Here is an 18,529-nt window from a genome sequence, read left to right as displayed (position 1 = left end):
CTTGGGTTTTTGAAGGATCGATTCGAATTGCGGTTACTCAGTTAAATGTTTCAAAAGCATTTTACATAGTTTACTGATCTGGTTTAAACATTGCTTTGATAATTAAATAATAGAAATCGTCGATTAAGTTTTGCTGTGGACCATGACGATCGATCTTGACGTCTTTATTCTTAGACAGTGTGTTCACTGTTGTGTTCCGGTTTGAAGTACATTGTAGCCAGTGTAACTATTGGACATAATGAGACTTAACATCTCATTTCTCAGGGTGGCGAGCGCAGTGGAATACCAAACAATACTTTGTAATTCAAGTTGTTGGGTGGTGTTTTTACTGATTATGGGCGGTCGTATCACTTACCATCAGGCGAACGGCAAGCTCGTCTCGTCATTCATAGCAATAAAATAAAGGACATGATCCTAGCTCTGTTTTATATTGTCAATATATTGTTCAACATCTATTGGAGTACATATAGTCGCTCCAAAGCATTTGTTTTAGCCACATTGTTGTAACGGGACAAACAACATAACTCGCGTCACGTTCCGCATCATCTGGCAACCTTGCGCACTGACAATAGCTTTGCCAAATATTTTAGCAGCATATGTATCTACTTCTATTGTTGTCTGGTGAATATATAATTTATGTTTATGTATATTTACTTTAACTAATAACTATTGACAATAATTGACAAGTAAATTCCTACGAGGAAGTGCTCGATTCGAAATATGTATCTATTAACTTCAACAAATAATTCCGGCGAACAATTTGCACAATTCTAAGATCTATTAATATGCAGTCTGAGATAAGACAAATTAGACGCAAGACTGCGGCTTACAATATTAACCAGAACTCTGTATAGAACTCAAACAATGCAGAAACTATAACATTTATACCATAAATTTGTCTTGTTACGCGATAACCACTTTCCTATTATTGAGAGCAATTGTTCAAACCAATAATAAATCATAATAATACTGTTATTATGATTTATAGGCCATCAATTATGTTTTACAGTGTTGGAAACAATAAGCTGCCTTTATCGTAAAACGCAGTAAATGTCTTTAACAATCCATTTATTTTTAGTGACATATAAGTTTGAATACGGCCCATTGTTTGGGTGCTGTAAACAAAGATTATGTGTGGCTGTCTTTAGGGTTAGCACTTATAATTAAAAAGTCAAATTCATAATAAAAATATCGGCTATACGTATTATAAAACAAAGTCGACGCCGTGTCTGTCTGGACGCGATAAACGCAAAAATTATCAAGCGAATTTTCACACAGTTTCCACCAATGGACAGATTGATTCAAAAGAAATATGAATATAATTGATTATTGTTTTGTACCCTGGAATAAAAATGTGGGCATATATAAGGCTTTCTTACCCGTGCGAAGTGAGGGCGCATCACTCACGGATGATATCGCGTCGCATATATTTTTATTAGATAGACTAGTATTTATATAATATTTTAACGAGCATTTTTCTCGCCTGGGTGTAAGGAAAAAGTTTTAAATGGCACTATACGCGTCATTCTAAGACATTGTAAATATAGTCCGAGGGCCCCATTCCGTTTACGGAGGAGAATCCAACTTTTTGCAACTACTGGTGTTCTAATCGAAGGAAAGCTTGAGATCCGTATAAGTGTTAGGACACTGAAGCGACTTTGATTAAAATAAAAAGTAATATCACTGACTAAACAAATACTTTCACAAATATTACTAACCAACAGACCAGTTCGACGATCAACGAGCAACCGCCTCGGTATGTCAACGCTCAGTGTTTTAGCAAAAAGTGTAACAAATACCAAAGTGTAAATAGACTGCCTCGGTGGCGTAGTTGTATTGCATGTCCGGTAAAATAGCGCTTTGAGGTCCTAGGTTCGAATCCCAGGTCGGGCAAAGTGATATTTGGGATTTTCTGCTCAGTCCGGAGTCTGGAATTTGTGCCCGATATGGCGATAGGCTCGCCCCCTATCACATCATGGGACGGAACATACTTGGCGAAAAGTGGGTGCCCTAGTTGCGCCTCTGCATACCCCTTCGGGGATAAATGCGTGATGTTATGTATGTATGTATGTAACAAATACCCTCACAAAAATAATTTTATGCTAAAGTAAATAGGGGATTTATTGATTCTTTTGCATATATGTCTATCAAAGCTATCCTTCGATTAGAACGCCCGTAATTGCAAAGATGGATATACCCATATATACGGAATAGGGCTCTCTAACTATACATTTATTGAATGTCTTGAATATCGCAATAGTTGTCTCTGACTATTAAGTCAACAGTGCTTATTGGCAGAAACACGCAAATCCGTGTTACCTATCCAAACACGCTCTCTTGAGTCCAAGATCTACCAGTTACCACTACATAATAACATTAAGATAACTAATCTTATCGTCAATCACACTGATTGAATCTGTAGTCCAAACAGTAGGTAACACTCGTAATTTGACAATATGTCTGCCGTGTACAAATACAGATATCGATCGAAATTGTATGACTTGTGATTAAGTGTGGAGATATTTATGTGTTTATGTTATGTGTAAGGCAACTGTGGACATTAATTATGTTTAGAGGTTTGTTTCATCACTTGGAGACGATAAGAATCATATGTTTACTGTTTATGTTGAAGTAATTGTATTCTTTGAGTTTTAATATTAAGAAAATTTAATAAAAATACTTGTGCCAAGTTAAATAGAAATTAATTTATTTTTACTTGTCAATATGTTGATTACATCTAAACTACCTATTTGTTGACTTTAATCAACTTTTACGTTACTATTTTATAATATACTAACTTATAATTCCATCATTATTCACATTTTATTTGATAGACACTATTACTTTCAAACTTTTTAACAAAAAAAAAAATACTAAATTCAAAAACCATTAAACTAACAAAACATTTAACATTACCTACACACTGGTTACCAATTTTTGAGTCTGTGCCTAGTGAAAATTAATCATGGTTTTCGTATATTTGTCCATCTTTTTATTTAGCTTAACTAGCAATTTTAAATAGTCACTCATTAACTAGTCATTTTAATAAAGACTCAATCAAACCCAACGCAAAAATACAACTAAAAAATCACAAAAAAGCAAAAATCGCAATTGGGTTTACTTGAACGACATACTTATTCTAGTTATTTTATTTTAAAAATTAAACCTCCGAACCGATTTTGAAAAAATATCTACAGGACTAATATGGAGGCATGCTCTTTCGATTAAAAAAAGGTATTATATCACGATTTAAGAAACAAAAAAAAATACACTTCGAATTGAGAACCTTCTCCTTTTTTGATATCGCTTAAAATAGGGCAGTGCCAACCTACCTTAGACAATTAATTAATTCAACAACGAACGGTTAATTTATTTATTTATTTATTACACTTCATATACATACATGTATATCGGCGGACTTAATGCCAAAGGCATTCTCTCCCAGTCAACCTAAGGGTGGTGCAGAGATAAATAAGGTAGGTGCATCATGGATATTAATTAATAATACATAAACATACATAAAAGAACTATAATGTATAACTATATTAAATACAAACAGAATATAAGAAATATTATAAATACATAAAATACAGATAATAAATACATAAATATATATTATGTACATACTAATAATAAAAAGTTTAGAATTAACGTGATAACTCTTCTGCTTCTTCTAACAAAAGCTGCCGTACTCTCCTTTTGAAGGTAAGCCGAGAAGTGGCCGTTCTAATTTCGAGAGGGAGTGAATTCCATAGAAGAATAGCTTGGATAGCGAAAGAAGAGTGAGTGAAGTTAGAGCTATGAGATGGACATTTAAGGAGAAGATTGCTAGAAGAGCGAAGATTCCTATCGTGGCTATTACAGAGGTATTGGAAGTTGGAGGATAAGTAAGTAGGAGGAGTAGGGAGGTAAGTAAAGAAAAAAAGAGTGGTTAGTGCCCGCAAAGAACGGCGCTGGCGTATAGGTAGCCATTTTAGATCAAGACGATAGGAAGAAATGTGATCATATTTGCGGAGATTATACACGAATCGAATGCAGTTATTTAGAAGTCGGTCCAGTTTGTTGAGTTGGTCTGCATTCAGATCAAAATAGCATACATCACCATAGTCGATTACAGGAAGAATTAAGGCTTGCACAAGCATAGTCCTGGTCTTGAGCGGCAGGAAGTTCTTCAGGCGGTATAGAGTCCGGAGAGTACCGGTGACTCTCTGGCAGACAGATGTTACCTGGGGCCTCCAGTTTAGGGTGGAGTCGATGTGCAAACCGAGATCTACAACACTGGAGCTCCAAGGAATGATATTGCCGTTGAATAAAACAGGCGGAATGATCGTACCATCCAACCGGCAAATCATCCTTGGACTACCCACAATAATGGCTTGACATTTCGCAGGGTTTACAGATAAGCCGAAATTGTCAGACCAGATCTTAATTTGAGCTAGGTCCCTATTCACCCTGTCCACAGCCGCGGCTACACAATCTACTCCATCCCTAGAATATATTTGCAAGTCATCGGCATACAGGTGGTACGCACATTGAAGTTCTTGAGTTAGGAGGTTAATAAAGATAGAAAACAATAATGGGGACAGTATGCCGCCTTGAGGGACTCCAGACTCGATATGGCACCAGCCGGACGAGGCATCGCTAAGTCGCACCAACTGCTGGCGTCCCTGAAGATAAGAAGAAAACCAATCCAGAGCCGAAGGAGAGATCAAGAAGTGAGAGAGGATTGCTAGAAGGATGTCGTGACTGACGGTATTAAAGGCGTTCGAGAAATCAACCAAAGCCAACACAGTGACCTTGGCATCCTCCATGCCCGCCCTAATATCGTCAGTCACTTTAAGTAGTGCTGTGGTAGTGCTGTGACCAGACCTGAAACCTGATTGCAGTGGAGACAACAGATCATTTAGGTGCACAAATCTTGACAACTGTTTATGCGCACAGGCCTCAAGCACTTTGGAGAGGAAAGGAAGAATGGATATAGGACGGAAATGTTTCGCATGTGAAGGGTTAGGGGTTTTGGGAAGGGGAATTACAATGGCTTTACGCCATAGAGACGGAAATATGCCAGAGGTGAGGGAGCCATTAATGATGTGCGAAATTACTGGGATAAGGTGATCTAGGATAGGGATTATCATACGACGACTGATGTTGTCGCAACCAATCGCATTGGACTTAATGGAAAGGATTACTCTTTTGATCTCACCCAACGAAACTGGAGAAAATTGAAAGGGGTTAATATTAGGCCTTGGGAGACCAGCTAAGAAACCTATGGTACGACGCCTGGTTTGGTGATCTAACGGAGTAGTGGATGAGAAATGACAATTTAAATCATCCAGACCAATAGTCGCCCCAAAGGATACTAGGTTTTGTCTTTGCCAATACCTAGAGTCCCAAGGAATCTCCAGATACTGGCCGAAGAGGATAAAGATATATTGCTAAGAATATGTCGGCGTTTAGCGTTGCGCACCATCTGATTACACCGATTCCTTGAAGCTTTGAAAAGGCACCAGTTTTCCTCCGAGCGGTCCTTCTTGTACCGACGAAAAGCCCGGTCCCTTCGTCTCATCGCCATCCGAACCCCTCGAGTCATCCACGGTGCAGGGGGACGCTTTAACTTAATTTTCCTGACAGGGGCATATTTGTCGAAAAGAGCAGTGACAGAACGATTAAAAATATCAACTTTGTCATCCATAGAAGTAGTTGCAAACAAATGATCCCATTTAAAATTGACAGCATCACTATCAAGCTTCTCCGCATCAATGCGACCAAAACTACGCAAGTGCAACACCTTGGAGGGAATTTGGGGGTTTTAGGGTGTAGGACAAATAGATGAGGTCGTGGTGAGAGAAGCCAGGTGCCGGAAATTGACCATAAGAGGAAACGAGGGAAGGAGCAGAGGTGAAAATGATGTCGAGCCAAGTATCGTGTCCATCCATATTATGGTGGGTAGCTTGCAATGGTAGGACATGTAGCTTAACCGAATCAAGGATGTTCAGGAGTTTATCGGACCGAGAGGAGTGGGCAAGGAGATCGGTATTTAAATCACCCATGATGATGTGATGAGCATATTCTGATCCTAAAGATTCCAGAACTGATTCCAGACTGGAGAAGTAATCGAGAGATGGGGGGCAGTATACAACACCAAGTAAGATTTTCACTCCCTTGACCCAAACCTCGAGAAAAATAAATTCCACATGAGCAGTACGATGTGCAGGAGAAGAGATTACAATTTTGTATTTGAAGTCACTACGTAAGTATATAGCGACCCCACCCCCTCCCTGTCAGTTCTATCATTTCTGATCAGAACGAAACCAGGGAGCGGGTAGATAGTGGAAGGTAGATGAGGTTTGAGCCAGCTCTCAGAAATCAGAACGGCATGAATATTGGCACCTACAAAAGTCTCAAGCAAGTCACTATAGTGACTCGGTAAACTTTGCGCGTTGATATGACACACGTTGAAATTGTGACCAGTTGTCAAGTTAAACGTATTGCGTACCAAGTCACTAAGGCCATCAGCTGCTGAGAAAAACTTTCATCACTAGAAGAATCTACGGAAGCGTTCGCAGAAAGAAAAGAATCATTATCAGAGTACATAAGAATAACAAATAAGTTAATAACAATAAATAAATATATATAAAATAAACAATATAAGTAATATATTATAATGAATAAAACTGATCGTATTGATCGATGCGGTGCAGCACTACGAACTCTGCACCACCCGCCAGCTGACCCACACACTTATAGACACACAAAATATAATGTAAATAGAAATATGTTTAAGGTAAAGTTCATAACAAAATAATACTAACAAAACTAAATTGAGACGATGAACACAAGTGACAAGCAAGAGCACAATAAAAATTTGAAAAAATAAAATAAAGTAAAACATATAAGTTTCCGAACGGATTTAAATTCAATAATGACAACTGACAGTTGACACTTGCGAGCTGTCAAATTAGCAAGTGAGTGACGTACAGAAACAAAGAAGGTACACAAACAAAATGTTTTACAAGACTATAGAAAACAACACAACAAGAAAACAAAACACAAAAGTGGAAACAACTACAGTAAACCTAATAACTGTTTGCACCAATACTCAGTTCCTGCGCGACTTGAGATTGTTAGAAGTTGCCGCAGGACCGCCGCTGTCGCCTCCTTTGGCTGCCTTTGATGAAGTTGCCTTGGGGTATTTTGTAATGAATGGACTTAGTTCGTCGGTGGAGCTGATCTTATTACGAGCTCCGTCCGGGGTCTTCAGAATCACCATGCCATCCTGCGTCCATACCGAACGCATACCAAAATGCAGCCGAGCCTTGGAAAAACAGCTTGCCGAGGCTTTGTAAGGAACTCCCTTACCGAGATTGAAGAGCCCTTAAATTTCGATTTGGCCCTCCACACAGCTGAACGGTAATCAACATGAGAGAACCAAACTAAAACCGGGCGATGATGATCCGGGTTGGATGTCCCTATCCTGTGACACGAAGACAAGTGTGCTGCAGAAATATCCTTTACACCCAAGGTGCTGCTGACTGTGTCAAGAATGACAGAAGTGCAGTTTTCACCGCCGGATTCTGGAACTCCCAGGAAAAGAAGGGCCTTACGCCGGTGTCTGGCTTCAATGCCATCAACCACTTGACAACACTCTGCAATTTGCCTTCTTAGCAGCCGCAGCATCTCGAACATGAGTTCTCTAAATGTTCTGAACTCCTCTGCAACTCGTGCGACTGTGTCCTTCCCTGGTCCGCTAGCCTGCAGCTTCGCTTCGAGTTCTGCCATGCGCCGAGTGAAACATTCCTCCAGTTTATTTTGCGTACTTTCAATGCTCGCCAATTGTGCCATTGTGAAGTTATTATAATGTTGTATCAGTATCTTGAGTGTCAAATGCCTAGGTGCTTAGCTGGCAGGTGGTGCTTAGAAAAATTCTTACATGTACAGTGTTGAAAATAATTATGTAAATTTAGAACACTATGTGGCACCAAAATCACTAAATAAACGTTGTAAAACTGGTGAGTTTATACTTTAATTAATTTAAAATATATAGAAGATTTCGTAAAACGTCTTAACTTTTTCGCACCTACCCCCAGAAAAAAAAGGTTAATGTACATTCTTAACTTAAGAGATAATCAACTAAAACCATGTATCTAACGTATTAATATTTTAGCCTTAATGTTATTAAACAACGCGCACAAACGTTTTACATTTAATCAACAGTCAAGCATATCATTCATCATCATTAAGGTAAATCTTCATTTATAAAACCATGACACAGATATCAAAATGTGTAATTATTTTGTCGTCGTTGTCTCGTGGCAGCCCTACCCGCGGGCGATACTTTGCCTGTATACATATATGTATACTAAATTTGCTTTCGGCGACGTCCAACGTTTAACATTTCGGACGCGCCGCGGGTTTTAATTTGTGATCAATTATGCGAGAGCACTGTTATTTATTCGTTGTTTTATTTTATTTAGCTTCTCACAGCGACCGTGGGTGGTCCGATCACGATTTTCGGCATTCGATTCTCAATAAGTTGGAATGATTGCCATAGAGTTAAGAAGGAAATTGCCCCCGGTTTATGCGTTTTTAATGAGCCAATTGAATATAATAAGCAATAAGTATGTTTACTTATCTCTTATTTTTTTAAATATATATTTTTGAAAGTATGAGTAAAAAATCATTATATTATTAATTTGGGTATAATTAAATTTTGTCACCATTTAATTCGAACAAGATTGGTGTTGAAAAATTACTTCCTTATATAATTCTTCCACAAAACTTAAAGCACTTTGTGAATTATCGCTTGCTTTAACGGTGAAGGAAAACATCGTGAGGAAATCTGCATACCTGAGAAGTTTTCTATAGGAATTTGGAGGGTGTGTGAAATCTACCTAATCCGCACTAGGCCAGTGTGGTGGTGTAAGGGCTAATCCCTCTCAGTAGTAGAAGAGTACAGGGCTGATATTATATTTATAATTCTTTCCCCTTATTATTTATCACACATCAAAATTCGCATATCTCGCTAATTAAACCAATGTCGCTTCTACCAGTTTAAAGAAATTAAATTAAATAAGGAGGAAATCAAAGAGCGTAATTTGTACGGTTATTATAACCTTTATAAATAACACCATGTTTGAAACCGTAGCTGGCTCTCAGGTCGCCTTTCATATTCATTTTAGACTTAAACGACACTGAGTGACATAAATATAAACCCATTATTGTACCTAATCTCACAATCAGTGAATTAAGTATACTATTTCTCGCCACACACGTTCTAAGAAGTCAATGTTTTTAACTTTAAAGTTAATATGAGTGTGGATATTAAAGCTGTTTATTAAAATTTGTTTTGTCACTTTTTGTGTCTATACTTTGGAAATAGAAAATTTATGTTATGTTTTATAATATTTTAATGTATTCACATGTAAGTAAGAATACGTTTATAGGATAAACTATTATTTCTTGCTTAATTTTTATCTCAACTTTAATTTCTCAATCTACCCCACATTGTATGAAATCAAATAATTTAATAATATTTACAATTTTAATTAGATATAACACTATTCTATTACATGAACAGAATTACTTACACCTTTTAGCCTCGTGGGGGTACGCAGCGATGAAACAAATACACCTACTTTTCGCCATGTTTATGAACTGTCCCATGACGTGATAGGGGTAAACCTATCACTTACCATACATAGATACGCGAAAATATTTCTAGCACCTTTTCAGTCCATCACAATTTCAGGCTAAAAACTTAAAGCGGCAATTTTCAACTGAGCGTTTTATGTCATAGAGTTGTTGGCTTTGTCCGCCCACAACTCGAACCTCACACAAGGAGTTTGTCCGAGCGTTTTGTTATTCGGCGAGCATCGGCCGCAACCAGTTTAGCGGTAAATTGTTCCACGTAATGTGATTCTAATTGAGCAGCTAATTCGTACTGAACATACTCGGTTAATTAAGCATTTGACCATTACCGCAGTCTGCTACTTCTTGTTTTGCATGCAGTTTGAGTTTGGATACTTACGTCGATTTTGCGAAATCTGCATACAAATAATATTATGCTTATTGATATTTATTATGCGATTAGAATTTTATGCATGTTTTATATATTATTTAATACGTAGTTAATACAGTTTAAAAATTAAATTAATTAAATACAAATGAATTTTGAGGGTGGGTGTTTCTACCAATCCGCACTAAGCCAGCGTGGTGGATGAAGGCCTAATCCCTCTTAATAGTAGAGGAAGCCGTTGCCCAGCAGGAACAGTATATAATACAGGTCTAATATTAACACATAGCTTAAGAATTATAAATTTCATTGCTGGGTAAGATGAAAAAAATATTACTGTTTGAACTAAAATTTCCCTATCAAGTTTATGTTTTCGAAAGGATCGCACTCATGTATAATCTTGTCCAAATGATATACCGTAACATAGGAAATGTTCAGTAGATCTTTTATCAAACGAGCATATCCACTTTAGTCCCAACTACTTTTATCTTTATATCAAGCCTTACTTGGACCTAATGAAACACTTGTAGTAAGTAACGAAGTAATTGGAAAAATATATCCCGCTTCTTAACAGGAAAATATCTTTTCGATACACGAAGACTTAAAGGTCTTCGCCTTGTATTACATAACAATATCGTAATTACTTTTGCTAAAATTTTACCAGCATTGTGTAATAAATTTTAAATAGAAGCCCACAATTATCGCTTGGGAGGTAATGATCTCCTCAAATACCAACTTTAATAGCCCTTTAATAGAGTTCTTGTTATTGTAATAGGCATTGGAATAAAGCGTAAACAAACGTCGAGTTCGGCATAACATAATCCACGTAATAAACGAAAATTACCCTTTGTTCTGTGTTGACGGTACCTGCCGAGCATCGGCGCGGAACTTAAGCGCTGGAGCGCTTTGCGATTATGATTTATGGTATTTCACGATAACACTCCGCGAATTTCTTTAAAATTCTGTTTCATAAAGTTTTAACGCGTTGGCTGTGGTTCTCACTTAAGGTATATATTAATGATAGTTATTGCAGTAAGTACTTTATGCTGGGAAGTATGGTTATGTAGTATTTTTGAGTGAGTTGTGGGGTAAACGTAGTCAAGTCAAGCGTATAATTTTAGTAAGTAAGCTTTTACGTGAAATTTTTTTTGATTAATGCCTTTATGAAATGGTGATTATGATTTTAACTTTGTAAATTGTGTTTATGTTTACTTTCTGCTACATATCGCTTAATCGCTACATCTATCTCTAATTATTCTGTTATTTTTAATTAGGAGTTCTAAGCAGTATTTGATCAGAAATGTTAAAATTACATAGCTAGTCTATTATTCTGCTGCTAAAGGAAAACAAATTAAATTGGCTTTAAATGTGGTGGGTTCTTAATTCCTATAAATACTCAGCCATTAATATATTTAACACATATACATACTTACTCATGCCTTTTATCCCTAAAGGGGGTAGGCAGAGGCGCCACTTTTCGCGGTGTGTAATTCATCCCATGACTCCGGCTGATATTGAGTAGAAAAGCCGAATATCGCTATGCCCAACCCGGGGATTGAACCCGACACCTCAACACTGCAGTCGTACCGTAATACAACTACGCCACCGAGGCAATACATATATTTAATACAAATAATAATTACATAATTACATATTATATGTTTAACATTTACGTACCAAAAGCTCCATCCAGTAAACAGCTGCAATTGAGTTATGTGAGCAAGGGAATACATTTTTATATGTCATTCAATATTATGACATGTTCATTGAATTAAACATTTCAGTTAATTACGTGTTATCAATGCGGTGCGCAGTAATGTCTGACCCATCAAGCGGAACGGCCGTGCGTTAATGAATGTAACTTTATTTTAATGAAATTTAAAATTGGAACGTTTTTGGTCCATGAAAATTTTACACCAACCCGTTGACAAACATGACGCTACAAGTTTCATGTGACAGTTAAATAATGAATGTTTCATGGGTACTTCATATTTGTGTATATCATAATATGTTTATTTCACATCTTACAACAGGATAATTAATTATATTCTTGATTGTTTCAGATAGGAGATATCAACACGCTGGATGTGGTCTTAAAAAGTAAGTAGTTTACCGAAAAGCACTTAAGATCAAATATCAAAATTACAAACAGTCTTTGTGCAGTACTTGAATTATAAACATGCAAACTATCTTGACTCTTGACTTATTGATATTAATAACTGTGAAATGGATCCCGTATTATTTTTAGATCGATATGAACAAAGCACAACTCGAAAATTGACCGAATCTGGGCCGTGTTGCTATAAAACTCTTTTTATTTGCACTATGACTCATTCTGATAAAACTTACTGTATGGTAACTGATAAATAAATTTTAAACAATCAAACACATAACATTTATCTTCGAACGGGTATACAGAGGCGCAACCAGGGCACCTATATTTTGCGAAGTCTGTTCCGTCCCAAGATGTGATAGGGCGCGAGCCTATTGCCACATCAGCAGCCTAGCAGAAAAACCTAAATATCTTTAATTTTAACAATTATTTTTTATACATATGTAAATAAACTTTTTTAACGCATGCTAATGGGGTTTCATGAAGCAGTAGTTAATCCATCTACAGAGATACTATCGTTTTCCGATGATTTGGACCTCCAAGGTACCTTTTACATAACATATAATTTATGTTTTGAATTCACAATAACACGAAGTCACAAACATTTAGTAACAAAAGCAACAAACGTAACAGTAGCACGTCGCGCGCGGTGTGGCACGTCTCTTATCATTCGTTTGTCATTCCTGTGACATCGCCCACGCCTCCACTTCTAATTAGTACAGAAATAACGCCGAGAGATTTGTCAACTTCCTAGCCTTTATGGCATTCCTTTGAGTTGCTTCCACCGATGAACGCGACGACTCCACTCATGTAAATAGATCGTTAACCGACTGTGAAATATTGTTTTGAACTCTGAGGGTGGTCCTGTTAAAAGCCAAATACTTTGTAACATCACCCTAACAAATTAATCTAGATTGTCGATTCGGGTTCCCGTCTGCGAAGTTTCGCTGTTCAAGTTTTTAGATAGAAAAAGTTTTAGTGAATAACTTTACTTCGCAATTGTATTGTTGACAATAATATCCGAATTTGTTTTTCCAAAGCGGGTTTATTTAAAGTGTTTTATGTTGATACTTATGAATCATGAATTACGACAGCTTTATTACTCGTTAGTAACATATATTTACATTTATGAGCAATAGAGATTCATTTTACGTCTTAACTGAGTATACATTCATAAAAATCTCCAAAGAATTAAACCACTCCGTATTTCACAACAATACTCTATCTAAACGGCTAGGATTATTTAAACAAGAAACGTTTACACAAAATTGATAAAACCAAGTTTTAGAAGTCAATAAAGGAGAAATTAATCTGTAGCTAAAGGGGGCGACCACGAACTTATCTCAGGAAGCGTGCCGTGACCTCACAATCAAACGTCAAACAAACTTTTATCAGAGGAAAGTTGACAAATAAATCCGTCGTACCGCGGTAACTTTTCTCATAGTATACCAACGGGAGGCGATTTGGCCAATTCTATCGGGCCCTTATTGTGTGGAAAACACCAAGTTCTGCCGTTGTCATGACTACTGATCCCGTTATTACGATGTGATTTGAGATTTTGTGGAACGTGAATGCTGCAACAGAAATTTTACTAAACAAATAAAACATTATCTACGAACATTATAAATGTTGTAATGTAAATGTGAGTTAATAGATGTTTCGATCACGAATTCATAATGTTTTTGGGTAAAGTTGATAACGGTAATTCAATAACCACATTAAATAGTCTCGGAAGATACACGAAGATGTAAATATTTAATTATGTATAATTTATATTTTCGAGACACCGAGCTTGACTATTAGTATAGAGAAAACACGAAATATATTTCCTGCTTTAAATATTAGATACAATATATTCATTGTCACTAATGAAATTCAACAATAAATGTTCGTGGAAAAGTAAAAAAAAATATTAAGTGTCTTCATTTTTGCTAAAAGAAATATCATTTGCATAATTTAGCTTTTTATGGTACCTTTTCAACAATACGTACGGGGACACGTCATGCGAGCTAATCCCGTAGCGAGGCTCTATAAAATCTGTTAGGCGCGAAATCCCGCTCGTGGAGCGTTGAGAATGAACGACGACGTTCGTACCACCCACTCGTTTGTACGCCACTTTAAACTTTAACACGCGCATGCCAGGATCTCGTGTCACTTCAATACAATTAATTCTTATTTTGAAATTTATTTTACATTCAGCCAGGCTTGTTATACTTAATTTCAAATATTTTATTTAATATATTAATACTATTTAATCAATATAAATTCCGAATGCCTTTCAAATTTATTGTCTCAATTAAAAGATATGAGTAAAATAATATAAAAAACGATCATGATTTTTTACCTAACTGTATGTTTTTGAATTCCTGCAGAGAATTTCTAAGGAAAACTTTTACCTGTACATACATTTTAAATCGAATTATTTAGGCACTCACATTAGTTCTAAGCAAGGTAATCTAATCTCTAAAGAAATAATTCATTATATTTTTGTGTGCATGTTGTACCCTCTATTTGTTCCTTATATTCGTGCCTATATATAGTTGTGTCTTCCCTTAAGAATGCGGGGTTAAAAGGGCCGGATGTCCCAATTTGTAAGAAGGAGGCATCATCTGTGACATTCGACATGGAAACACGATATACCCCTAACATATTTCTGTTAATGAGCATAGAAACATATTAATTTACGCACTCGGTTGAACTTTTGATTTACTGCTTTTGTTTTTATAAAGATCACAGTTTTTTCAAGTTCTGTTCAAGACCAAGGCGGAATATCGTTTATGATTTATATGATCAATAAAGATATATATTTTATAGGGTTTTAATGACAGTAAAAAATAATGAAAGCTAAAAATCTATTTTAGAAGTATAAAATTTATATGATTTCTGACAGAAGTATTTTGCTGCAGATGTTTTAATGGTGTTTACATCTATTATTTTCATTGATATATATTCTATTGATACGAACGTCCATATAAACTATTTGTTCTAAATCTGACGTTAGAACTATAGTTCGCTGCAGCGCTAAAACATCAATCGTCGTCTAACCAAACTTTAAACATACAATGCTAAAGCGCTTTAAATAGAGTTTAAGTAAAAAGGAAACCAAAACTGGATTGCAGTTCAATTCAGTTGAACACAGTGAGTGTTCGGAACGCCAGATCTATTACGTAGTACATATAATATCGATGATTATTTTCAACGGAGACATGTCTTTATAAGAAAAAAAATATTTCCACTGACAAAACGAAACGGCTAACCTCCCGAACTATCTTCGCCTGACCTTTAAAGATTATTATCAAAACGAAATTAATGAAGGAAACATAAATTAACTATCTTAAGTTACTCTGAATTTATTCGTATTTATAAGATCACATAACTTGTAGTCTACGAGTTCGGCACATTTAACTAATATTCCTAGTACCTATTCTATAAAAATATAAACACTGCTTCGTCTATAGTTTGATGTTTGAACGCGTTAATCTCAGGAACTGCTAAACCGATTTTGCTTTTTTTTTACCTATAGGAATCTGTAATACTCCGAAGTGATATCCGATTTTGAATTTGTTTTCACTAATAGGAAACTACATTACTCCTGTATGATATAGGATTTTTATTTCGAGAAAATATAAATCGGGGCTTTTATCACGGAAAAACTTTTTCACGCAAGTGGAGCCGCAGACAAAACCTAGTCATATAAAGCTGTAGTTCATGTGACTAATAAAAGTGTTCATATATAGGTATAAATGTTTGGCCTTTATCCCAGTCTAATGCAAGACCTGAGTAACACGTTTCGACCTTATTTTTACGACAGGCCGCCAGCCTTACGCCAACCCGCTCAAAATAATCCAATGTTGGGTAAATCGTGCTAGTAAAATTTAAAACAATCCCTTGTCTTAGGCATTCAACTAAGGACTTTTAGTGACATCAATACTTGAGCTAAAATGTATGTCTTATTGCGCGGACCAAGAAATCATTCACGTCAACTCATCAAATAAAATAACCTAAATGACTTTCGATTACCATCCAAAAGTGACGGATAGCGTGATATCCATAACTATGGGCATTGTTATTTCCGTCGTCGGAAACGAATGAGAAAGTTCAAAGTGACGCACACATTTTATAGGCAACCATTTGTCTTAAGTCGCATGCGACCGTGTACGCTGAGATATTTATGAGCTATTAGTGCAGCGAATGCATCTCTGAAGCCGAATCGGTGGCATCTTTTAGCGAATGATAGATTTAACGTTGCCGGAATTAATATTGTGATAATTTACACTTTGATGTTAAACGAAGTATTGATGTTATGATTTTCTATAACACATTCGTGATGTTAAACTTTGATTTTGTATAATACATTTTTAATTCATACGTGTCAGTCTTTTTTCTTATCTTTTAGAATATATGATGATCCGGATTATAGTTGGTACTGAAATCAGATTTTAGTTATGATTTTTTTACCAGTTTTATGTTTATTTATTTAAAATCGAATATAAGCCTACAGTGAAGGTATACTAAAATATTTATATGATAGTTAATATTACAAGAACAGCGCAGAACAATGAATAAGGTATTTGACTTTTTATATAAAATATGTACGTCGTATAAATTCTAAAACAGAAGAAATACGTTGAAATATGATGAAACATCCACAAGTTATAAGCCATTGAAATCTGGTAGTAAGGGCAAGTGCCAAATACTTCCATGTGACGTCAGAGGGCATTACGATGCGTGCGAAAAAAGAGATGGAGCGATATCCCCACTCCACGTCCATTCCTGCACGTAGTAATTTGTAATTTGAATTATTGCCTCATATCTTATCGAATTTTAATACTGTTTTCATAAAAGGAATTTTTTGTACTTATTGCTGTAAAATATAAAAAAAAATCACAAAATCATACATAGTCAAATATCCTATTATTGTAGGTACAGTCAACTCACTATAATTCGTATGACTTAGACACATAATTTAGATATCGTCATCGACCTATAATTGCTTCTACAATATATTTTACTTGGCTAAGTGGTTTACAGATTACAACAATTCTTAAAGAAACAAAATATTTACTCAAGGTTCAAATGTGGTCGCAAATGTATTTTTAGTCTAACACCCACGGAAGCGAGTCCTTGAGTGGTATCCGGACTGTGGGACGTATACGACGTTGAATCGATCTGTTTGTCTCACCAAAAACGGACAACTGTCGAACTTAATCCAAATGTATTTACAGTTAACAGTTGCGAATCAAATATATCAAATAAATACAGAAAATTTGCAGTGTCGATCCAATTCAATAATGTAGGGCATAAGCCAATAGATTAGACTACACCCTTATCATAGGCATCACTATATAGTATAAAAATTTATTTTTATAAATACTTAGTTATAGAATATAGTTGTAAGTTATTATGTTATTAATAGTTCCGCCAGTCGAATTGGGTGTAACCTGTAATGGCTGTGTGTTGATGAAAATAAATAAATAAAGAAATAAAAAATAAAAAAACAAAGTCGCTTTCTCTGTCCCTTTGTATGCTTAAATCTTTAAAACTACGCAACGGATTTTGATGCGGTTTTTTTTAATAGATAGAGTGATTCAAGAGGAAGGTTTATATGTATAATAATAACATCCATTAAATAGTCAGCATTGCACCCGTGCGAAGCCGGGGGCGGGTCGCCTAGTATGTAATAAATTGCTCAATTTTATAAAGTGGTCACACAGCGGTTCAAGCGATACTGTTTGTTTATTACAAAAGTGTTTCATGACGACGCGTTTCGCGGCCTACCCTCCGTCACCCTCGCCCCAAACGCTCGTAATGTGTAAATTCACTGAACTGCTATATTAGCCGAAAACGACAAAGAAACGGTAATGGGCACTCATATATATGCAAATAAATTTCCAAATGCGTTTTAAATTAAAATAATCCCGAATTTATATGTAAATTCGTGACCGCAGTTTGTCCTTCGCGGATTCTCGAAGCGAAATCGATTACGTTACGCGAGTTCCAGCTCAGATCCAACTGAGATAAGTTTAATTAAGGGTTTTACCTAAATAGAGATTCCTTTAATGGTCACAATAAACACGATACACTTTCCTTCACATATTTCGGGATCGAAGAAAATCTATTTGAATAAAACATTGTTTATCATTTTTATGTTGCCGACACGCATAGCTTTTAGACAGAGTTAATGACGTTTTATTTAGCTCTCAGTGGAAATAGGATTATTATCTTAATTTTATGTGGTTAACCTTTTAGTTGGCTATTATCGGACAATATAAAAGTGAAGAGTGAGTTTATGGGACCACCCGGCCGCATTCCAACGGGATCAAATGTATCTGTCCTGACAAGGTCGCATCAGAGTAGACATCGCTACAAGACTACGCTCTTTGTGAAGCAGAGTATAGCCTATA

At 36.0% G+C, this 18,529-nt stretch overlaps 1 protein-coding gene across 4 annotated transcripts in view; it reads left to right on the top strand.

The window, feature by feature from the left end:
- Positions 1 to 18,529, top strand: part of LOC115456110 — a 110,943-nt gene that overhangs the window by 52,260 nt on the left and 40,154 nt on the right. For 2 of the 4 annotated variants that reach the window (XM_037438597.1, XM_030185003.2), the window contains exon 2: positions 12,076 to 12,112. The gene's annotated coding sequence lies outside the window, so the exon portion shown is untranslated. Of the gene's footprint in view, positions 1 to 11,843; positions 11,870 to 11,939; positions 11,994 to 12,075; positions 12,113 to 18,529 lie in introns of those variants that run through there. The other 2 variants (XM_030185002.2, XM_037438596.1) reach the window with 2 other exon arrangements.

The sequence above is a fragment of the Manduca sexta genome, chromosome 14 (assembly GCF_014839805.1).
Source record: "Manduca sexta isolate Smith_Timp_Sample1 chromosome 14, JHU_Msex_v1.0, whole genome shotgun sequence".
NCBI classification, from domain to species: Eukaryota; Metazoa; Arthropoda; class Insecta; order Lepidoptera; family Sphingidae; genus Manduca; species Manduca sexta.
Note: the sequence above shows the minus strand (reverse complement) of the source record. Positions and strands in the feature narration are given on the sequence as shown.